The sequence below is a fragment of the Lathyrus oleraceus genome, chromosome 4 (assembly GCF_024323335.1).
Source record: "Lathyrus oleraceus cultivar Zhongwan6 chromosome 4, CAAS_Psat_ZW6_1.0, whole genome shotgun sequence".
In the NCBI taxonomy this organism is placed as follows: Eukaryota; Viridiplantae; Streptophyta; class Magnoliopsida; order Fabales; family Fabaceae; genus Lathyrus; species Lathyrus oleraceus.
The window spans coordinates 235,740,749-235,766,368 of NC_066582.1; positions in this window are offsets into that span (position 1 = coordinate 235,740,749).

The window sequence follows — 25,620 nt, forward strand, 5'->3', positions numbered from 1 at the left end:
AAAACAAAAGAAAAACTCTAGGATTTCGGGTCTGAACATCACCACCACAACAACAATAACAACAACAACAATATTAGTAGTGATGTTTGATGTACTAGATCGCTGAAGAAGAAGTAAAAGAAAATGATTTGGATCTCTGAATAAGAAACAAGAGCACTAAACACATATATGTTTGATGATATGTGTTATGGATCTCGTTATTTAGGGATCTTCATTATGGTTTTGTTTGCTTTGTTTAGATAAATGAAACTGAATGCTACTAGCTAAAACTATATATATCATAGAAAATTATTCACCTCTGTTGGAAAGAAACACGAGGTGAAAAGTAAGTAGCGTATTTTTAGATTAAATATGAAATAATCAAGAAGGCGCTACTTGCTATATTTTATTTTTAGATATATATATATATATATATATATATATATATATATATATATATATATATATATATATATATATTCACCTCGGTTGGAAAGAAAATCGAGGTGAAAACTAGCATGTTTATAGATTAAAAATAAAATATTCAAGAAGACGCCATTTTTAATGAGATAAAAATATAAACTGAGGTTGATGGGATTCGAAGCATGTACACTGAATAGTTTTACCCCTCGGTTTTCAGAAAAACCGACAAAATGTACTGAATATTTTTTATAAAAACAAATAGGGTGCATCCAGAAATTATACCTCAATTTTACAATAACTGAGGTGAAAACTTCGTCGTGAATTATAGTATTTTTAGTACTGCACCTTATGTATTTGATCGACTAAACCTATAAAGTTCATATCATTGCAACTATCAAATGGCTTTGACAAGAAACTCTCTATCGTCATGATTTCCCTCAAACTCCTTGAATTATATATGTCACATATTTTTAATAAGATTTTGCTTCTCTAGTTTTCAACTTACTGGCTTGCTGAATCTCATTGGGAACCATGAGTTTCCCAATGTTAATGAGTTGTTTAGAGACTTGATACATGATATCATGTATCCTCGTGTCTATATGTGGCTTATTTAGTCTCCAACTTACTGGATTGCTCAACCTTATTGTGAACCATGAATTTGACAATTTTATCGAACTATTGAGATACTTGATACATGATGTCATGTATACTCCTATTTATATGTGGTTTAATAAAAGACATGGTCAGTACCACTGGTGTTTGTTAGAACAAGATTTGGTTCTACGTTTATACCTTGAGTTTTGATGATAAAAATGTTGTATTTGTGTGAAAATAATTTTGGTACTCTAATGATTTGGTATTGTGTAGCTTTGACATCCAGTTCTGATTCTGAGTATATGACATGCAACGTCATCCGTTTCTGAACATTGCATTCCAAATTTCGCTTCTGCGCCAATCATGAGAAGTTCTGAAATATGTTCAAATTTATTGCTGCAATGATCTTTTTGCTTCTATGCTGATTCACTCCTGAGAAGCTTCTGAGGAGACGTTATGTTACTGCTGCAATATTCTCTCACTTTGTGCTTCTGGACGTGACTCTGATCGATAAGCTTCTGAAGAATGGAAAGCTTATGAAGTTGTGTTATTTAGCTGGAGATTCTGAAAGTCTCAAGCCAGACGTAGATGTTTTCAAGGTTCTGAATGAAGAGTATGAAGATTCTGAAGATACTGAAGATCCCAAGCCAGACTGCTGACGCTGTCAAGGTTCTGACTGAGGATTCTGAAGTTTCTGAATCCAGTTGTATGTTTCTTCATTTCATGCTTCATCAACTTTTATCAGAAGCCAATGAACTTGAAGATAATATCAAATGGATACGTGATCAAATATTACACAGTACAAATCAAATATTCTTTCCACTACCTGATTTTGTGGGCAAGGATAGTACTATACATCACACATGTCACTGAATTTGTGGGCGAAGGATAATACGCAGTATCACTCCTTTGACTATTCAACAGTGAACAACGACTCTATTTGGTTTCTCCATTTTCCTTCCAACAATATTCTCCTTATGCTATATAAGTGGGACTTGGAGACTTGAAGAAAAACAAGAATGTTGAAGCGCTGAAATTTTGACAAAGTCTATTTCTTTGTGAAAATCTATCATTTTTATACAGAGTTTTTCTTTACGTATTTGTTTATCATTTGTGTAAAATCTGCTTGTGTAGAAGCAACTTGTAACACACAAAATGTTATTAAAATTGTTTGTTTGATTCCTTAAGGAGACTAGGGTAAAGTCAAATTCTTAAGAAGACAAAGAAAGTTGTACTTTGTGAGTCCTTAATGAGACGAGGGTATATTTGGATCCTTGAGAAGACAAAGAAGGTTATTCTTTGTGATTATTATAATTAGTTGATTATAGTGAATTAAGTCCTTGTGTATAAGGAAAAATCACCTTGGTGGGTGGACTAGAGTAGCTTTGAGTTTCAAGCGAACCAGGATAAAAATACTTTTGTTTTTATCTCTTTGTTATTAACATTTAAGTGGTTTTCTTGAGTTTATAAAAAGATTTTATTTTTAAAACCCAATTCAACCCCCCTTTCTTGTGTTTTTCACACCTTCAATTGGCATCAGAGCTCCGATCCCGATTGTGATAAAAGATTTATCAACACTTCACAGTGTTTAGTATCAATCTAGTTTGTGTGAGAAACAATGACCGCTGCTAACACTGCTAACATTGTTAATAACAACGAGAGAGATCATTACAGTGCTAAACCACCAATATTTGATGGTGAGAAATTTGATTACTGGAAAGATAGCATTGAAAGCTTCTTTCTTAGATACGATGTTGATCTCTGGGATCTTGTAGTCAATGGCAACGTTAACCTAGTTAATGTTGAAGGAAATAATATAGCAAGAAATGCTATGACAGATCAGCAAAAGAAAGATTTCAAAAATCATCATAAGTACAGAACTATATTGCTAAATGATATCTATTATACTGAGTATGAGAAGATATCAAACAGAGATTCTGCCAAGTCCATTTTTGACTCTTTGAGGATGACTCATGAGGGGAATGCTCAAGTAAAGGAGACAAAGGCTTTGACATTAATCCAGAAGTATGAAGCATTCATAATGGAAGATGATGAAACCGTTGAGCCTATGTTCTTAAAATTTAAGATGCTTGTTACAGGACTGAAAGTTCTGGATAAAGGATACTCTAAAGTTGATCATGTGAAGAAGGTCATCATAAGTCTCTCTATAAAATTGAGACCTATGATAACAGCTTTAAAGTTGGCAAAGAATCTTAACAATATTAGTCTTGAAGAACTTGTGAGTTCTTTGAGAAGCCACGAGATTGAACTCGAGGAAGATGAACCTCATAAGCAAGGTAAATCAGTTGCTCTAAAGTCTAAGCCTGAGAAGACAAGAGCTTATCAAGCCGAGGAAGAATAAGATGTTTATGATGAAGACTCAGAAGATAATGATGAGTTATCTTTGATTTCTACGTGGGTCAACAAACTATGGAAACACAGGCATAACGGGCAAGGAAAGTTCTAGAAGGACTGGTGTTCATTCTGATTCTTTGTTTGGACAGAAGAAGCAAGGTTCTAGAAAAGAAGTTATCTGCTTTGAGTGCAAGGAGCCATGCCACTACAGAAATGAATGTCCTAAGCTGAAAAAGGACAAAAGGCCTAAAAATAATTTTTCTATAGGCAAGAAGGGATTGATGACTACATGAGATGACTCAGAATCCGAAGAAGAAGATTCTAACAAAGAACAAGCCAGCGTTGCATTGATGGAAACTACCACTGATCCAGAAGGTTCTAAAGAACCAGAAGACAAGATGATGACAGAATCAAAATCAGACTCTGATTCTGAAGATGTATTTTCTGAACTATCTCGTTCTGACTTAGAATTATGTCTCTCTGAAATACTAGAAAAGTACCAGAGTTTTCAGAGTAAGTACAAGGACCTTAAACAAGTCCAAGTAGTTGCTTCTGAAACTTGCAGTGATCTTGAGAAAGATATTTCCTCTCTAAATGAAAAAGTATTTTCTTTAGAAAGTAACAACTCTGCTTTGAAAAGAAAAAATTTAAAACTAGAGGAGGAAATAATCTCAGAAGCTTCTGGTACTGATTGCGTCATTAGATGTGATAGAGCATTCCAGTACTTTCTAGCTAAAAGCATAGATATAAGCAAAATGGCTTCTTTTATCTATGGAGTTAGCAAAAATGGAAAGAAAGGTTTAGGTTGTACATAAACTATAAAACCTGATGAAAGTCAGAAGGTAAAACCAAAACCTCTCTATGAGCATTTTGTGCCTGCTGGCACTAAGCTTGATATTTCTGGATAGACACAAAAACATACAAAGGGTAAGAACTCAAATCTGAAACATAAGTATCATGCTCAAATCCCATGTGATTATCCTTCTTCTCAAAGACCCAAAGTTGTAAGAAACTCTGGGAAAACTAACAAAAGAGGATCCAGAAAGTGGGTACCTAAGGATAAAATAATTTATGTTGCAGACATCCTTAGCAGCTCAGCTTAAACACCAGTCATGGTACCTAGATAGTGGATGATCGCGACATATGAAAAGCATAAGGTCTATGTTCCAAGATTTGGAACTTAAGCCTAGAGGCTTCGTTGAATTCAGAGGAAACTAGAAAGGAACGATCATTGGCTCAGAAACTATTAGTAACGGTAAACTACCTTTTATTACTAATGGTCTTTTGGTCAATGGTCTGATGCATAACCTATTGTCTATTATTCAACTTAATGACAATGGTTATGATATCATTTTTAATCAAAAGTTCGGTAATATTGTTAGTCGAAAAGATGGTACAATCCTTTTTAATGGGAAGAGAAAGAACAACATTTATAAAATCAGACTTTCTGATCTTGAGGATCAAAATGTAAAATGTTTAATGTCTGTTAATGAGGAGCAATGGGTATGACACAGATGTTTAGGCCATGTTAGCATAAAAAGGATTTCTCAGCTAAATAAACTTTGACTAGTCAGAGGCTTCCCCAACCTGAAGTTCGCTTCAGATTCTCTTTGTGAAGCATGTCAGAAAGGCAAGTTTTCTAAAACATCTTTCAAAGCAAAAACTATTGTTTCTACGTTTAGATCGTTAGAACTTCTGCATATTGATTTGTTTGACCTAGTGAAAACTGCCTCTATCAATGGAAAGAAGCATGGATTGGTCATCATTGATAATTATAGTCGATGGACATGGGTAAAGTTCTTGAAACACAAGGATGAGTCACATTCAATGTTCTCTACCTTCTGCTCACTAGCGCAAACAGAAATTAATTGCAAAATAGTCAGAGTTAGAAGTGATCATAGTGGCAAATTTGAAAATAAACATTTTAAAAATATTTTTGATGCAAATGATATTTCCCATGATTTCTCATGTCCTAGAACTACACAACAAAATGGATTTGTAGAAAGGAAGAATAGGACCTTACAAGAAATGGCATGCACCATGATCCAAGAAACTGACATGGACAAGCATTTCTAGACATAAGCAAATAACACAACTTGTTATATTCAAAACAGGATTTCTATTAGACCTATTATGGGTAAGACTCCCTATGAATTATGGAAGAACAGAAAGCCCAACATTTCTTACTTTCATCCTTTTGGCTGTAAGTGTTTTATGTTGAACACTAAAGAGAATCTTGGCAAGTTTTACTCTAAAGCACAAAAGTGCTTATTGTTCGGATTTTCTTAACACTCTAAAGGCTACAAATTTTTTAACACTAAGACACGAATTGTCGAAGAATCAATTCATGTTAGATTCAATGATAAGATTGACCTTGAAAAGTTAAAGCTAGTTCAGAATTTTGCAGATTTGAAGATCAATCTTTCAGAATCCAAGGATAATGATTCTAGAGAAAAATAAATAGAAGGCAAAGCTAAAGAATCTAAAGCAAAAGACCTAGAAGTAACTCAACCGAAAGTTATCGTTGGTCTAACTCATCAGAAGAAGATTAGACCAAGAACTTCTTGTTCTAAAGAATTGATTTTGGGAGATAAAGACGCGTCAGTCAGAACTAGATCTTCATTCAAACCTTCTGAAGAAAGTCTTTCAGGTTTGGTATCTCTGATAGAACCCACATTTATTGATGTAGATCTTCTGGATAATGAATAGATTATGGCTATGCAAGAGGAATTGAATCAATTCACCATAAATGATGTATGGGATCTTGCTTAGAAACCAAACGGTTTCCATGTTATTGGAACCAGATGGGATTTTAGAAACAAGCTCAATGAGAAGGGCAAAGTTGTCAGAAATAAGGCTTGACTGGTAGCACAAGGTTATAGTCAGCAAGAAGGTGTAGACTATACATAAACCTTTGCTCTAGTTGCCAGGTTAGAGTTTATTCATATTTTGATTTCGTTTGCAGTCAACCATAAGACCATCCTTTATCAAATGGATGTTAAGAGAGCATTCTTAAATTGATACATTTTTAAGAGGTATATATGCACCAACCTCCTGGTTTTAAAAATTCTCAAAATCCCAACTTTATTTTTAAACTGAAAAAGTTGTTATATGGTATGAAACAAGCTCCCAGAGGTAGTATGATAGACTAAGTAACTTCCTTTTGGAAAATGATTTTACCAGAGCTAAAGTGGACATAACTCTCTTTTTCAAAACCTTTAAGAATGATATTCTGATTGTGCATATTTATGTTGATGATATTATTTTTGGTTCTGCTAATGCTTTGTTGTACAAGGATTTTGCTAAGTCAATGCAGGCAGAGTTTAAAATGAGTCTGATGGGAGAACCCAAGTTCTTTATGGGAATCTAGATTGATCAACATTCATAAGAAATGTGCATTCACCAAAGCAAATATACAAGGGAACTTCTGAAGAAGTTTAACTTGTCAGAATGCAAGCAAGCAAAGACTCCAATATATCCTACATGCATTTTGGAGAAAGAAGAGGTAAGCAGTAAGGTAAATCAGAAGCTATTCAGAGGTATGATAGGCTATATCCTTTATCTAACCGCTTATAGACCTAATATTTTATTCAGTGCCTGCTTATGTGCTCGCTTCCAATAAAATCCTAGGGAGACTCACTTAACTGTTGTTAAGAGAATCTTTAGGTATCTGAAAGATACTACTAACCTTGGTTTATTTTATAGAAAATCAAGTGAATATAAATTAGTAGGCTATTGTGATGCTGATTATGCTGGAGACAGAATAGAAAGGAAAAGTACTTCTGGAAGTTGTCAATATTTGGAAGACAATATGATCTCATGGTCCAGCAAGAGGCAGTCAACAATTGCGCTTTCAAAAGTCAAAGCTGAGTATATCACAACTTCTGGATACAACACTCAGATACTCTAGATGAAAAGTCAGTTGAAAGATTATCAGATATTTGAGAGTAGCATTCCTATTATTTGTGATAATACTTCTGCTATTTTTTTGTCTAAGAATCCTATCTTGCATTCTAGGGCTAAGCGTATTAAACTTAAATATCACTTTTTACGTGACAATGTGTAGAAGGGTATTTTTCACTTAAAATTTGTTGATACAGACCATCAATGGCCTGATATCTTTACAAAACTCCTTACTGAAGATAGATTCATTTTCATTCTGAAAAACTTATTTATGGATTTATGTCCAGAATGAAAAGATGAATTTCAGAATGTTTAAGTCTCTAGAACTCTATATTAGATTCTAAGAATTTATTTGTTGATTCTGATACACGAGCTTTCTGAAGTGAGGAAGTTTCATGAATAAAAAAGATTCTGATCAGAAGCAATCTTATCGATTTGCCTTCCTGATTCTGAACAATTGTTACATTAAATGTTTGTATTGTCATTTGATATCATGTGATTCTAAGTGGTGACAACTGTCCCACTTTCTGAGCATGCGTGATGATAGCGTGACACATTAGGTCTCACATTTCTTGGAATTAGGTTAAAATCTTTTACGCTTCCCCTCATGTATGCGTATTTTTAACTTGTCATCATTGCAAAAAAATTCATATATAAACCCATTTCACTCACATTTTCACACGATGCTCACATTTACTCCCACGCATTTCTTTCTTTCAAACCCTAAATCAACTATCTACAATTTTTCTTCTTCATTTTCAACATCCTTCAAATGGAGGATAAAAAACAACCACAACAATAAGCTTAATCCCAACCTCAACCATCTCATCAGTCAACTGCTGATAAGAACACTCCTCCCTCCAAGGGAGAAACTAGCAGTAGTAATAACCTACCGGACTACCCTATCTTCACAAAGATCGATCCTCTAGATGTTTTGGCTTAATACTTGAAAAGCTTCCTTGAGGATAATATTGATCTGTTGGTAGATCCCCTAAAATCTTCCTGATTACTATCCAGTTGTTCCGTCGCCTCCTCCTCCGCCACAAAACCCTAAGATTTCAAAATTGTTTAAATAATTTTGTAATTTTTTTTTTGCTTATATACTTTTGTAATTTTTTTTTTGTATTTTTGAAGTACTTTTGTTTAAATATGTTGTGTTTCTGTAAAATGATTGTACTCATTTCTGCCTTCTGGCACATATATAATGAAAATCATGTTCGTTTCTTTCCATCACTTTTATTTTGATTTGTATATGTCGTTTTTATTAATGACAAAGGGGGAGAAACATAGTTAAGGGGAGAATCGTAATTGATTTTGATATACCTATATTCATGAATCAGAACTCAAACATTGTTTAATGTTTCTGCTAACAACTACTTTAAAGAATAGTTTGTTAAGTGTTTTGCAGGGATAAGTTCAGAAATTAGAAGTCTTTTTGCAGTTTTTCAGATCAGAATATAAGTTACCAGTTTCTGAAGAAATGGTCTACTTACTGAGTCTCAGAAGAATCTAAACCAGGAATCATATGCAACCATTGGGTCTTCAAGGAATTAAAAACCAGGCTCTGAACTTGGAACTTGGCATTAAGTTTTGAAGAATTGAAAATTCGGCATCAAGTTCTGAGGATATGTAAGTTCCATGGCTCTGAAAGATAATTTCAAGAGAACCAAGCTGTGAAGCTTCTTCAAAAAAATTCAACCAAGCTTCTGAAGTGAAGTTTATCAGAATGTTGATGTTAACAAACGAGTGCTCTGGATAACATCACGCAACTTCTAAAGACAAACCAGATCCTGATGGAAGATCATTCACGTACTTTAAAAAGGTCATTCAGGAAAGTTCTCTTTCATTCTGATTTTATCTTTTTAGGATTATACATATCAGGGATGATTTGTGCTTCTGTAAGATGTATCCTTATGTGATTACCCTGTAGGAAATTGTTCATCAAAATACATGTTTTTGTCATCATAAAAAAGGGGGAGATTGTTAGAACAAGATTTGGTTATGCATTTATACCTTGAGTTTTGATGAAACAATGTTGTATTTGTGTGAGAACAATTTTGGTACCGTAATGGTTTGCTATTGTGTAGCTTTAACAGCCAGTTCTGATTCTAAGTATATGACGTGCAACATCATCAGTTTCTGAACATTGCGTTCCAAATTCCGCTTCTACATCAATCATGAGAAGTTCTGAAAGATGTTAAAAGTTGTTGCTGCAATGATATTTCTGCTTCTGTGCTAATTCACTCCTAAGAAGCTTCTGAGGAGACGTTATGTTGCTGCTGCAACGTTATCTCATTTTATACTTCTGGGCGTGACTCTGATTGATAAGCTTTTGAAGAATGACAATCTTCTGAAGTTGTGTTACTTAGCTGGAGATTCTGAAGATCTCAAGCTAGACGTTGAGGTTATCAAGGTTGTGACTAAAGAGTCTAAAGATTTTGAAGTACTAAAGATCTCAAACCAGACTGTTGACACTGTCAAGGTTCTGACTGAGGATTTTGATGTTTTTGAATCCATCTGTATGTTTGTTCATTTCATGCTTCATCAACTTTCATCAGAAGCCAATGAATTTAAAGATAAGATTAAATGGATATGTGATCAAATAGTACATAATACAAATCAAATATTCTTTCCACTACTTGATTTCGTGGGCAAGGATAGTACTATACATCACACCTGTCACTAAATTTGTGGGCGAAGGACAATATGCAGTATCACTCCTTTCACCTCTAACAGTGAACAATCACTCTATTTGGTATCTCCATTTCTCCCTCCAACAGTCTTCTCCTTATGCTATATAAGTGGGACTTGAAGACTTGAGGAAAAACAAGAATGTTGAAGCGCTGCAACACTTGACAAAGTCTGTTTCTTTGTGAAAAACTATCATTTTTATACAAAGTTTTTACTTAAGTATTTGTTTATCATTTGTGTAACGTCTGTTTGTGTAGAAGAAACTTATAACACAAAAAATATTATTCAAACTGTTTGTTTGATTCCTTAAGAAGACTAGGGTATAGTCAAATTCTATAGTCAGCTTCTTATTCCAATTATTGTCATTCCCAATGTTTGTATAGGTTTTTTAGGTATTTGTGGGTATGATCTCTTTGATTCTGATGAGGGTCAATGATTCATGGTGTTGTGAGTTTTCCCATAACGCATATGCATCTGTAAATCGTAGTCCTAGCCTTGAAAACTAAGTTTTTCAGTTGTTCTGGCTCTTATAGCATGCAAAATTTATTGTTGAATTGGAAAGGCAATGGATATATAGATTAATAACTTTCAATAATGATTATGTTTTTTTCAAGTGATTATGCTGGGAAATGAACTATGTCCCTCTGTTTTTGGTTCTCTAACTACTCTTATCAATGTTTATATGTTTTAGGGTTTGATATACTAATCTAAGAAATGTGTAAAAAGGAAATAGGGTTAAATATCTAACTGGTTCCCCTAAATATACCAACATTCAGTTTTAGTCCCCCCAATTTTTTTCTTTAAATAATTGCCTTCAAATATTTTTTATCCACACTTTTGGTTCCTCCTGTTAAGGTCTGTTAATATAAGGTAATGTGGCATGCCGTGGGGAATATTTATGGTGCCTAGATGTACATGTGGCAATGCCATTATGGGAAAGATGTTCACATGGCATTGCCACGTGGATGAGATCAACATCATACTTGAACCCATAAATAGTTGCAAATCCGTAACTAAAGTCATAGCTAATCCATAAAAAATTCAATCTCTAAAAATTAAGACGCATAAGTCTTCAATTTTTTTTCATCCTATCATGAATTTTTGCACGCACGTTTATCACTTTATAAGCACATGTCCCATAAAATTTGAAGTTTTTTTTACATGGGCATATGATTGAATTTTGAGCTAATATATTTCAAGAAACAATAGCAAATCGAAACTTGACATATGATTAAATTTTGAGCTAATATTTTTCAGGGACTTTCCTCACACATAGAAAGGATCTGCAAAGTTTTTTGTGGCATTTCAAACAAGTCTCAATTTATTTTTATTTTTTGAATGAAAGACATATACATAGGCTGACACGTCACATTTTTATCGAATTTTTTGCAAGCATTTATATGACAACAAATTGAGAGGAACTGTAAAGTTTTGTAGAATTCTGGCAATGCCTCAATCTATCATTATTTTCCGATGGCCAAGTGTTCAAGAGACGGAAACAACGAAGACATAGGCCTACATGTCAAATTTTTATCTAATTTTTTGTAGGGATTTCTATGACAACAAATAGAGAGGAACTCCTAAGTTTTGTAGAACTCCGGGAATACCTTAACTTATTGACTTGTTTCCTCATGAAGAAATACATTTATATATGTTTTGGTAAAAAACATCAAAATAAATTGAGACTTATTGAAAATGCCACAAAACTTTGTAGATTCTTTCTATATATTATGAGGGAACTCCCTAAAAATATTACATCAAAATTCAACCATAGGTTAATGTTTGCTTTGTTTATGTTTCATGGAAAGTTGATGTTTAAAAAAATTCAAATTTAATTCATCCCACGTAAAAATAACTATAGTTTTTGTGGGAGAGGTGTTTATAAAGTGATAAATATGCATGTGAAAAACTATGAAAGGATGGAAAAATTGAAGAATTATGTATTTAAATTTTTAGAGATTGAATTTGCTAGGGATTTGCTACAAATTTGCTACTATTTTTTGGTTCAATTATTATGTCTTAGTCGTGTGGCATGCCAAACAAACATCTTTATCACGTTGACATTGCCACATGTATGCACATTCGCCAAATATCTTCCATGTAGCATGTCACGCCAACTTCTGTTACTTTCATGTATACTTAGTCACCGAATATTTTATACTTAGGGGATCACTAACATATTTAATTCAAGGAATTATAAAATATAAAAATGCATACAATATTTTTGTTTTATTGATTGCGTATGTTGAAAATATTTGCAAGTCCAATTTTACACTAGTCCTACTGGCCAAAGCGACTTGACATATATAAATTAGGCCTGCTCGACTATTTATACAAGTGATGTGTGTGTTTTCTCCCTACTTAAGGTACGTAGTACCCCATGTCTTACTTATATATGAAATTCTGGTATCAGATATGAGATGTTGAAGGTAATGTCACGAGACTAATATCTGAGTAATGCAAACAGGATAAAGATAGAGAATAATAATGTAAGAGACACAAGCAATTGTTAACCCAGTTCGGTCCAACTCACCTACATCTGGGGGCTACCAAGCCAGGAAGGAAATCCACTAAAATAGAATCAGTTCAAAGACTCTCCGTACACTTCAACAAGTTACAGTCTTTCTCACCTAATCTCTACCCGTGCAATTTCTACCTAAGCACTCTTAGATATGAGAACCCACCCACTTCCCTACAATCACACCTGTGATTTTAAACAACAATCCGTTAAGAAAAGAAAACACTTTTCAATAACACACACTTGATTTTACTTCACAATTTCAATCAAGTAGACACACTCTTGATCTTGCTTAACAACTTTGATCAAGAAGACACACACTTGATCTTGCTCCACAGCTTTGATCAAGTAGACACACACTCTTTCTTAACAGCTTTAGAGTGACAAATTACAACCATAAATCAGACCAATTCAATCATCAAAAGATGACTTGAATGGCTTACAAGTCTTACGACTAAACAAGACACAAACCCTAGCTCTCTCTCTATATTTCACTCAGTATTGGTTGTGTATCAAATCAGGTTTTCCATGTCCTATTCATAGAAGCATTCAGCTGGGCTTGGACATCTTGAAAACCCTAAACTATTTTCCAATTAAATCTTCTCAAGACAGCTGATTAGATCTCCTTGGAAAATAAGTAAATCAGGTTGTAATCAATGATTGAATGCGCCTGCAAATCAGATCTTCAATCATACATAGATTGCCATTAATTGTGCAATCACATAACACCAGACATTCATATCGAATGTTTTGTGTACAGGATGTCATGACATCGGGTCTGACATCCTGGAAAAATCCTGCATAATTCCATTGTTCCTTTTATAATTTCCAGCAGGTACATACATATCAGATGCCATGACATTGTGTATGACATCCTGAAACAATCCTGCATAATTATGTTTTCCATTTAAACTCCAGCAGGTACATAGGATATCTTATGTTAAGACATCACGCATAACATCTTGTGAACACTCTTTGTTTTACCAAAATTGCTGCCAACACTTAGAACCAACAAACTCCCCCTTTGGCAAATTTTGGCTAAAACATATATCTGTCCGTTTTGTTCACAAGAAAACTATCAGCAGTTAAACAACAGTTTAAACAGCAGCATAAGCAAACACAATTACTAGCTATAGCTACTAGTAATACATACATGCACAAGGGTACTTCTTCTCCCCCTAAATCTGTGCAACACAAACAGAATTACTAGTTATAGAGGCAACTAGTAAGATACACAAATGCACAAGGGCACTACTTCTCCCCCTAAATCTGTGCACCACATAAACTCCTTAAATAATAACAACACATGTAACCACATCACCTGTAACAGTCAGAATCACATTCTGACATCTCCTTCAACATGTTAACATTCTGAACCTCCTTCTGACAATTCCTTCAACATCACCTGTACAACACAGAGCATGCACAGAACATCAGACATCTCCTTCAACATCTCAAACAGAACACCATTCTGGCTTACATCAGACATCTCCTCCAACATCTATAAACAGAACATCATTCTGTCTTACATCAGACATCTCCTCCAACATCACAGAACAGAACAACATTCTGTTTTACATCAAACACATCTCCTTCAACAATAGTTGTTCATCTATTCAGCTACACCAGCACATACATCTCCACACAGCTCCACATATTTAACTGCTCCACATAAACATTTCTCCCCCTTTTTAGTCAAAATTGACCAAAGGTGACCAATTAGACAAAATAAATGTCAATTAGCCTAGCAGAGAATGTCACAACAGATGTTATAACATATAAAATGTTAAAACATAAATGCTAGGAGATACAAACCATAATTATACACAGCTGTAATAGCTGAGATAATTAGAAATCCATGGAACTCATTAAGAGCCCAAATATTACATAAAGGCATCAGTAAGGACTGCCACAAATTTCAAACATTCCAAAAACCAAAACATCCATAGCTTCCAAAACATTCATAACAACATCCAGAACAACATCCAGAATAGCCAAACTAACATAACAGCTCCCAGCAGTCTTCATAACAACACACAGCATACACAGTCTTCACAGTAGGGGGACCTTCACAACTCAGTCTGAGGAAGTAGTATCTTCTTACAAACACCTTGCAAAAATCCTTGCTCCTTTTGTCAGAAATATCCTCTGGGATATTAACCACAAACTCCTTTGATTGCTATAATTTCTCATGAATACAAATCCCCAATTTCCCTCTTAAATATTCAAACTGATTAGCATCCAAAGCTTTTGTGAATATGTCAGCTAATTGCTTTTCAGTAGTAACATGCTCCAGTTCTATGATTTTCTCTTCCACTAGTTCTCTAATGAAGTGATGACGAATATCAATGTGTTTTGTCCTGTTGTGCTGAATAGGATTTTTAGAAATATTTATAGCACTCAGGTTGTCACAGTACACTGTCATGACATCTTGTATGACATTGTATTCTATCAACATTTGTTTCATCAAAACCAGTTGAGAACAACTATTTCCAGTTGCTATGTATTCAGCTTGATATCTAGCACAAACACCATTTTCATCTTTCAAATGTGTAGGAGCAGGTGTCCTTTTATGATCTGCATTCTCCATGCCAACCTTCTTAACCTTGTTCTTGGCATATTTGCTTTGAGATAGAAAAATAGACTCTTCTATCTGCTTGACTTGTAGCCCAAGTCCAACAAGGTTCATCTCAACCTTAGACTGCATTTGTCCAACAACATGTTCTACCATTTGATCTGACCTCCCACCAAACCCAATATTATCCATATCTATTTGAGCCACCATGAGCTTTTCTCTTTCATTTTTCACAGATAGGATCTTGTCAATACCTCCCCTCTTGTAACCATTGTTAGTGAGGAACATTATAAGTCTCTCATACCAAGCCCTAAGAGCTTGCTTCAAACCATAAAGGGCTTTCTTCAATCTGTACACATGCCTTTTAGGCTGTTCAACATATACTTCCTCTTTCAAGTAGCCATTTGAGATCATTTCCCTTGATCCAGTTGTGACCCTTTTACTTGGATCTCTTTAGATGAGATCTTTGGGATGATCCTTCCGAACTCTGATGGAGGGTCCCTTGTTGACTTTGTCAGGTTCAGCTTGAGGAGGTTCATTCACCTTGTCTGAGAAATCAGCTAGGGGATCATTCAGAGATGTCTTAACAACGTCTGAGACATCGGTCTGTTGGTCATCAACCACACCATTAATAGATTTCATCATTATTTTGATTCTGGAATTAAGGACTCTATATGCTCTGCTGTAGCCCAGAAATAATCTTTTGGGATCCATCTTCCTTCTTTGTTCACTTCTAATTTTGATAACTTGACTTTCCTTTTCTCCTTGAAGTTTTAGAAAAAGATCTTTGAAGACTTCAAACACATCAGATTTGTTTCTTATAAAGTTGATCCAGGTGTGTCTGGAGAAGTCATTCACCACTACATATGCAAACTTCTTCCCACCAAGGCTTTCCACCTGCATGGGTCCCATGAACTCCATATGGAGGAGTTCCAAACCTTTGGAAGTGGTGTCATATCTGAGTTTCTGGTGTGATATCCTTGTCTGACATTTCCCACAGACTTTTCTTTCATCAATCTTCAAGTTGGGAATTCCTCTAACAGCTTCAACAGATATACTCATTTTCATACCTTTAAGATGCAGATGGCTCAATCTTTGATGCCATGTCTTCACTCCTTCTTCTTTGACTAAGGTACCATTTGAAGAATAACCAATTTGAGAACTCCACAGGTAACAGTTGTATTTGGTCCAGACTCCTTTCATGATCACTTCACTGTCTTTGTTAGTAATCAGACATTCAGTTTTTGTGAAGTTAACATTCAGACCTTGATCGCATAGTCGACTGGTGCTTATTAGATTTGCAGTCAAGCCCTTAACCAGTAGGACCTTGTCAAGTTCGGGAACTCCAAGACAATCAAGCTTACATGTTCCCTAGATTTCACCCTTTGCTCCATCACCAAAGGTTACATAGCTTATGGCATGATGATGAATGCCAGTTAGCAGGTCTTTGTTTCCAGTCATGTGTCTGGAACATCCACTATCAAAATACCACTCTTCTTTGGATGAGACTCTGAGGGGAATATGAGCTATTAGACTTGTAACATTAGTCTTAGGAACCCATTGCTTCTTGTTGATAGGCCTGTGCTGTTTGGGTCTGGGTTGATAGTGAGTCTGATGATGAACAGGGCTAGGATAACTGTCGCAACCTAAAAAATATAGTATGCGAAAAAACAATCGGCGAAGAAGAAATGACAGAAGAGTCGCCACCGTGCGTTATTTATCCCAAAGGAGGGAAAGGAAACACTCGAAGTAAACCTGGAAAAAGGAAAAGAAAAGACAAGGTCTCGCAACCAAATCTTGGGTTCGGGAGCCGATTATACGAAGGGAAGGTATTAGCACCCCTACGCATCCGTAGTACTCTACGGGATCCACTCTTGTTGTTCTTGTCTAAAGGGTGTGGGTTTATCTAATGTATTATTTATTAAAAGAGGGGTTAAAAGAAAATGACTCGCACGGATGTCGCATCCACTGCATACGTATCTCATATGAATATGAGAATCAGAGTCTTCATAGCTCGGCTACCTACGGGTTAAAGAGGAGTGTGCTCGTTAAGACATTGCGTCTTATGCCTACGTATCTCATTTGGAATGAGAATCAGAGCAAGTCGTAGTTCGGCTAACTACGGGTTAAGGGTTGTGTTTTTTAGGTGAGCGACGTTACTACGCAATCTACCGGATGCTCGACCTTTGGAGACTTACTCGCCTGTAGTAGAAGGAGTTAACGTGTTCTTAGGAGAAGAAAAATCAATGATTTTGTTGTGTTTTAGGAATGCTCATGCAAAAAGTAAGTCCTACACGAAGGAACCATGCTACCTTAATTGACATGCAGACGAAAGACTATACGAAGCCTAGCAATCCTACGGGGAGACGATCACACCATACAAAACAAACATGCATAAAGTAAACACGCCAACAAGGGGCTCAAACATACATCGGTAGGGCTTTAGTCAAGAGGGGTCATATCAACCTCGACAAACAAGCCATGGAAGGGTAGTCAAATGGGCTCTTAACCACTGACATTGAACGTCAGGGTGAGTAGATCAAAGGGTAATGAGGATAAGACCTCATAGCTCTTAACCCTGGACAGGGTGAGCTCATGACAAAAAATGGGGATTCAGAAATGTGGAACCCTCTCCACTGACTGACCGGACAAAAGATCTTGGGCTTTTGATCTGAAGCATCAACACGTAGTGCGAGCTTAAAGAACGACACACAGAATAACGGGAGATTGACTACTAATCCCTTTTATTCGCCAATTGCCTCTTCGGGGAGGTCTTTAGCACTGATGCCTCTTCTTGGAGGTCTTTGGGCACAAAAGTAAGCAAACAAAAGAAAACATTGCCTCCTATTGAGGTCTTCCAGCTAAGAAAGCGGTAAAATGCGGGAAAGATAAAGGGATCAAGAGATCTACCCCACGGATAAAGATCCGAGGTAACAACAACTAAAGGAACGAGAAACCCGGAGATCTCTCAAGCTAGCACCATCAAGGAAACCAAGTCAGCAAAGCAATCAGAATAAATGTCCAAATGGTATCCCACAAATAAAGTGGAATACCAAGCAGGCTATCTCTTCAGGACTCATGTGAGCCCTCACAAAAACTCAACAAACAGGTTAGAATGACAAGACAGGGTGCAATCAAGAGTTGCACCAAACAGAAGAATCATAGCAACAACAGTGTCAGGTGAATAGTGCACGGATGCAATAGAAAGCATGTCGTAACGAACACAACACATATTGGAGAGCAAACAGAAAAAAAGCTACTGTCGCGATCGCTAGTGCTTCGCCTAGCCAAGCGTCGCTGCAGGCTCGCCTAGCGATGCGGCTAGCGAATGCCTGCGGGTTCTGGATTTCCCATGGATAATATCGCAACCTGAAAAAGGAGATGCGAAAAAACAACCGGCGAGAAAGAAATGACAGAAGAGTCGCCACCATGCGTTATTTATCCCAAAGGAGGGAAAGGAAATGCTCGAAGTAAACCTGAAAAAAAAGAAAAGGAAAAGACAAGGTCTCACAACCAAATCTTGGGTTCGGGAGTCGATTATGCGAAGGGAAGGTATTAGCACCCCTACGCATCCGTAGTACTCTACGGGATCCACTTTTGCTGTTCTGGTCTAAAGGGTGTGGGTTTATCTAATGTGCTAATTGCTAAAAGAGGGGGTCAAAAGAAAATGACTCGCACGGATATCGCATCCACTGCATACGTATCTCATCTGGATATGAGAATCAGAGTCTTCGTAGCTCGGCTACCTATGGGTTAAAGAGGAGTGTGCTCGCTAAGACATCGTGTCTTATGCCTACGTATCTCATCTGGAATGAGAATCAGAGCAAGCCGTAGTTCGGCTACCTACGGGTTAAGGGTTGTGTTTTTTAGATGAACGACGTTACTACGCAATCTACCGGATGCTCGACCTTTGGAGACTTACTCGCCTATAGTAGAAGGAGTTAACGTGTTCTTAGGAGAAGAAAAATCAATGAGTTTGTTTGGGTTTTAGGAATGCTCATGCAAAAAAGGAAGTCCTAGACGAAGGAACAGTGCTACCTTAATTGACATGCAAATGAGAGACTATACGAAGCCTAGCAATCCTATGGGGAGACGATCACACCATACAAAACAAACATGCATAAATTAAAATGCCAACAAGGGGGCTTAAACATACATGGGTAGGGTTTTAGTCAAGAGGGGTCATATCAACCTCGACAAACAAGCCATGGAATAGGTAATCAAATGGGCTCTTAACCACTGACATTGAACGTCAGGGTGAGCAGATCAAAAGGGTAATGAGGATAAGACCTCATAGCTCTTAACCCTGGACAGGGTGAGCTCATGACAAGGCGTGGGGGTTTAGAAAGACGGAACCCTCTCCACTGACTGACCGGACAAAAGATCTTGGGCTTTTGTTCTGAAGCATCAGCACGTAGAGCGAGCATAAAGAACGACACACTGAATAACGGGGGATTGATTACTAATCCCTTTTATCCGTCAATTGCCTCTTCGTGGAGGTCTTTAGCACTGGTGCCTCCTTTTGGAGGTCTTTGGGCACAAAAGTAAACAAACAAAAGAAAACATTGCCTCCTATCGAGGTCTTCCAGCTAAGAAAGCGGTAAAATGCGGGAAAGATAAAGGGATCAAGAGGTCTACCACACGGGTAAAGATCCGAAGTAATAACAGCTAAAGAAATAAGAAACCCAGAAATCTCTCGAGCTGACACCATCAAAGAAAGCAAGTCAATACAGGTAATCGGAATAAATCTCCAAATGGTATCCCACAAATAAAGTGGAATGCCAAGCAAGCTATCCTTTCAGGAGTCATGTGAGCCCTCACAAAAAACTCAACAAACAGGTTAGAGTGACAAGGTGGGGTGCAATCAAGAGTTGCACCGAATAAGAGAATCAAAATATAACCACATGAATCATGCCATTAAAGTTCACAAAAAGCAACCAAGGATAGGAGGCCTAAACCTCTTGTCAAACAAATGCATCAAAAGGGTATCAAAACTCAAAGTCATGGGCAAGGATCCACACATCAAGGCATGACATACATACTAAAACATGTGCCCACATACAAACCCTAACGATACCCACTCTTCCATATTCACCCATAATACCTCATACATTCAGAGTATTCAAATTAAAAGTATAAAGTAATGGGAATAAGGCAAACCTGACTTGAGAGATAAAATGAAATTGAATTGCACCGTTGGCTTTGCAGAACAATCTTAGGGTTTATATGAGAGGGAATTGGTTCTTTGCAGATGAGTTCCCTTCAGTCTCTGGAGGTTGCTCTGAATTAGTTAGAATCTCTCCAGAGTTTTTCTCTTTTGGGGTTTTGTTTCACTGGAACTCTAGAATTTATAACCTGATTTTTGTGGCTTTGTGGGCTCAAATGAGAGAGGTCCAAGTCCAAGATTTTTCTGTTATTTATTTATTTATTTATTTATTTATTTATTTTTTCTTTTTTTTTCTTTTTATTTTTTTATTTTTTTATTTTTTTATTTTTTTTATTTTTTTTTTCTTTTTCTTTTTTTTTCTTTTTTTATTCAAAACGCGTGGGCTTCGCCTAGCGAGCATGACAGTTCAAGAAATTCCTCTGAGCGTAGGTGATTCTGGTGGTTTTTCTTGGGACTCGCTAGGTGACCCATTATGCTCGCCTAGTAAGCATGACAGCTCATGAACAAACTTTTGCTCCTTCAAGATTAACGTTTTGACTGATGAATAGACCCCATTTGAACATGTTGGAAGTATCTCAAGTCATTCCCTTGTGTTGACTGATCACCCAGATAGGACCCACAAAGTGTCTTGGATGATATTCAAGCTTCTTGGATCTAATTCCGATTGACATGATGAAATGCAATATGAAATGTTAAATGACCTAAAAAATGAATGCATGAATGAGGGGGGCAAATTTTGAGGTATTACAGATAACAGTACGATTTCAGAAATTAAGTGGTCAAACATTCAAGGCATTGTTCTACACATTCATGCATATCTAAACCCGTGGGCAAACCCGAACGATACCCACTCTTTCAAATTCACCATAATACCTCATACATTTAGAAATTTCAAATTGAAGGCATAAAATAATGGGAATAAGGAAAACCTGATTGGAGAGATCGAATGAAATTGAATTGCACCGTTGGGTTTGCAGAACAATCTTAGGGTTTATATGAGGTAGGATAGGTTCTTTGCAGATGAGTTCCCTTCAGTGTCCGGAGGCTGCTCTGAATCCTGTTAGCTTTTCTCCTTCCTTCTAGTCTGTCTGCCAGGGTAATAGGAATAACATAGAGTTTGGCTCAATGAAATTCTGAATTTATAACCTGATTTTCGTGGCTTTGTGGGCTCAAATGAGAGGTCCAAGCCCAAGATTCTGCTATTATATTTTTTCAAAAACGCGTGCGCTTCGTCTAGCGAAGAATTTTCTCGCCTAGCGAGCATGACAGTTCAGATTCGCTAGGCGAACCACGCTGCTCGCCTAGCAAGCATGACAACTCAGGCACAGACTTTTGCTCCTTCAAGATTAGCGTTTTGAATGATGAATAGACCCCATTTGAACATGTTGGAAGTAACTCAAGTCATTCCCTTGCGTTGACCGATCATCTACATAGAACCCACGAAGTGTCTTGGATGATATTCAAGCTTCTTGGAGCTAATTCTGATGGACATGATGAAATGCAATATGAAATGTTGAATGACCTAAAAAATGAATGTATGAATGAGGGGGGGCAAATTTGAGGTGCTACAATAACCATACAGCTTATAGCAGAAGGGCTTCAGGTGATCAAAATTCCCACAATAATGGCATCTCCATCTTTGGTGTTTCCCTTTCTGTTGTCTTCTCCTATGATGTTGTGACATATGACGTGACATCACAGGTTTACTTTTACTATGGCTGCACTTAGGTTTGGCTTGAGGTTTGCAACCAGTGAAACTGCTCTCAGGTTTAGAATCATTATACCCAATGCCAGATTTGTCTCCTGTTATTTGTCCAGTTTGGAGAATCTTGTCTAAGGAGTCAGATCCATTGCTTAACATCCTTACATACTTGGTCATCTCTTCTAGTTTAGAATTTAAGAACATAGCTTCAGTTTTTAACTTGGAGATGGTTTCCACATGGTCTGCCTTCTCATTCTCCAGTTGTACTATCTTCTGGCTTTCAGCTTGTTGACTTTCATCTAGCTTGGCATTCAGAACCACTGCTTCTGTTTTTAATTTGGAGATGGTTTCCAAGTGTTCTACCTTCTCATTCTCAAGTTGAATTATTTCCTTCTTCTGGCTTTCAACTTGTTTACATAACTCTACACTTTTGTGACACAACTTTCTGTAGGTAGAGGCCAACTCTTCAAAGGTTACTTCATCATTACTTGAGTCTTCATCAGAACCCTATCTTCCTGTCAATGCAGTCACAAGATTTGCAGCTTCCTCTGTTTCACTCTCATCAGACCAAGTGGCAACAAGACTCATCTTCTGCTTCTTGAGATAAGTTCCACATTCAGTTCTAATGTGCCCATACCTATCACATCATAGCACTGTACTTCTTTTCCTTCTTTGGGCTTGTCATCTGACCTTGCTCTTCTTCTAGCATTGTTAGATTTACTGATGTCAGATGAGATGTTCTTGACATTTGCCTTAGATCTTACATCCATCTTTTTCAACAGTCTCTTGAACTGTCTTCCCAATATTTCCACTTCATTGGCCAAATCTTCATCACCATCCTGACTATTTTCCTCTTCTGTGTTTGACATGAAGGTCATGCTTTTGGTTTTCTTTTCAGAACCATCATTCAACCCTATCTCAAATGTTTGGAGGGAACCAATTAGCTCATCAACTCTCATGTTGGAGATGTCTTGAGACTCTTCTATGGAAGTCACCTTCATAGCAAATCTCTTAGGGAGTGACCTGAGTATTTTTCTTACCAATGTTTCATCTGACATCTTTTCTCCCAGGGCTCCTGAAGCATTAGCTATTTCAAGGATACTCATATGAAATTCATGAATATTTTCATATTTTTTCATCCTTAAATTTTCAAACTTAGAGGTGAGCAGCTGTAGTCTAGACATTTTTACTCTAGAGGTTCCTTCATGAGTGGTCTAGAGAATGTCCCAAGCATTTTTGGCCACTTCACAGTTGTTTACCAACCTGAAAAATATTCTTGTCTACCCCATTGAATATTGCATTCAATGCTTTAGAATTTCCAAGGGCTAGATCATCCTCCTCCTTGGACCATTGTTCTTCAGGTTTCTTATCATTTGTGGCTTCTCCTTCTTTAGTAATTACAGGATGTACCCAGTCTGTTAACACAGCCTTCCAAGCCTTGTTATCAAGAGATTTTAGGAAAGCTACCATTCGAGGTTTCCAATAGTCATAGTTAGAACCATCCAAAATTGGTGGTCTGTGAACAGATCCTCCATCTTTCTCCATTGTACCAGAATGTATAGTCCCTAGATATCACCCAGAACCAGAGCAGGATGCCTACTCTGATACCAATTGAAATTCTGGTATCAGATATGAGATGTCGAAGGTAATGTCACGACACTAATATCTGAGTAATGCAAACAAGATAAAGATAGAGAATAGTAATGCAAGAGACACAAGCAATTGTTAACCCAGTTCGGTCCAACTCACCTACATCTGGGGGCTACCAAGCCAGGAAGGAAATCCACTAAAATAGAATCATTTCAAAGACTCTTCGTACACTTCAACAAGTTATAGTCTTTCTCACCTAATCTCTACCCGTGCAATTTCTACCTAAGCACTCTTAGATATGAGAACTCACTCACTTCCCTACAATCACACCTGTGATTTTAAACAACAATCCCTTATAAAAAGAAAACACTTTTCAATAACACACACTTGATTTTACTTCACAGTTTCAATCAAGTAGACACACTCTTGATCTTGCTTAACAACTTTGATCAAGAAGACACACACTTGATCTTGCTTCACAACTTTGATCAAGTAGACACACACTCTTGCTTAACAGCTTTAGAGTGACAAATTACAACCATAAATCAAACCAATTCAATCATCAAAATATGACTTAAATGGCTTACAAGTCTTACGACTAAACAAGACACAAACCCTAGCTCTCTCTCTCTCTATATATATATTTCGCTCAGTATTGGTTGTGTATCAAATCATGTTTTCCATGTCCTATTTATATAAGCATTCAGCTGGGCTTGGACATCTTGAAAACCCTAAACTATTTTCCAATTAAATCTTCTCAAGATAGTTGGTTAGATCTCCTTGGAAAATAAGTAAATCAGGTTGTAATCAATGATTGAATGCGCCTGCAAATCAGATCTTCAATCATACATAGATTGCCATTAATTGTGCAATCACATAACACCAGACATTCATACTGAATGTTCTGTGTAAAGGATGTCATGACATCGGGTCTGACATCCTGGAAAAATCCTGCATAATTCCATTATTCCTTTTATAATTTCCAGCAGGTACATACATATCAGATGCCATGACATTGTGTATGACATCCTGAAATAATCCTGCATAATTATGTTTTTCATTTAAACTCCAGCAGGTACATAGGATATCTTATGTTAAGACATCACACATAACATCTTGTGAACACTCTTTGTTTTACCAAAATTGCTGCCAACACTTAGAACCAACAATATATGCTATTTCTATGCCTTTTTTGTTTGTCCTCATTCACGCATGCACAACTTTCTATGAATGTGGTTCCTAGTTTTTAATTGTTTTTATTAATGGTATGATAAACATGTCATACGAGTAAATTAATTAATTATTAAATCCTAGTGAGTCTTTATTGATTGTAACAATCTCACAACCTTTGTGCTTTCATTCACCTAACCTCTTTGTTAAGTGTCTCACATAAAACAATATATGTCCTGAACATATCTTTATAAGTGGGGGCATTCATAATCCTACAAACCGATTTTGTAGGGATGAGTTAGGCTCAACCATATTTCTTAACATGGTATTAAAAGTCTGGTTTAAGATCCAGTCACTACTACAACTAATACATTTTATGACAAAACTTTCACCCCATCCAACAAAAAACCGAGGTGTAAACCATAAACACGTCACATTTCTTTTATATATTATTTAAAATACCATATATTCCTTCAGTTGAGCTGGCAACCGAGGGGTAAAGTATTTAGAGTACACACCTTTAAATCCCAACAACTACATTTTAACACCTTTTAGTTTTAAATTTTTTTTTATGACTTATCACCTCGGTTGGGCTAGAAACTGAGGGATAAAGTATTTAGAGAACACACATTCGAATTTCAACAACTACATTTTAGCATCTTTTAATATTTTTAATTTTTTTATGACCTATTACCTCGGATGATCTAGAAGCTGTGGGGTAAAGTATTTAGAGGACACGCCTTCGAATCCTAGCAACTACATTTTATCACCTTTTAATTTTTAAATTTTTTTTTATGACCTATTACCTCACTTTTGCTGGAAACCGAGAAGAAAAGTAGCATGTTTTTTTATTTTTTTATTTATGACAAATTTGATGAAAATATTAAGTAGCGAATCTTTGACGTCCATTTATAAAGTAACAATGGTTAAGACATTGTCAACTCATCAGTCCA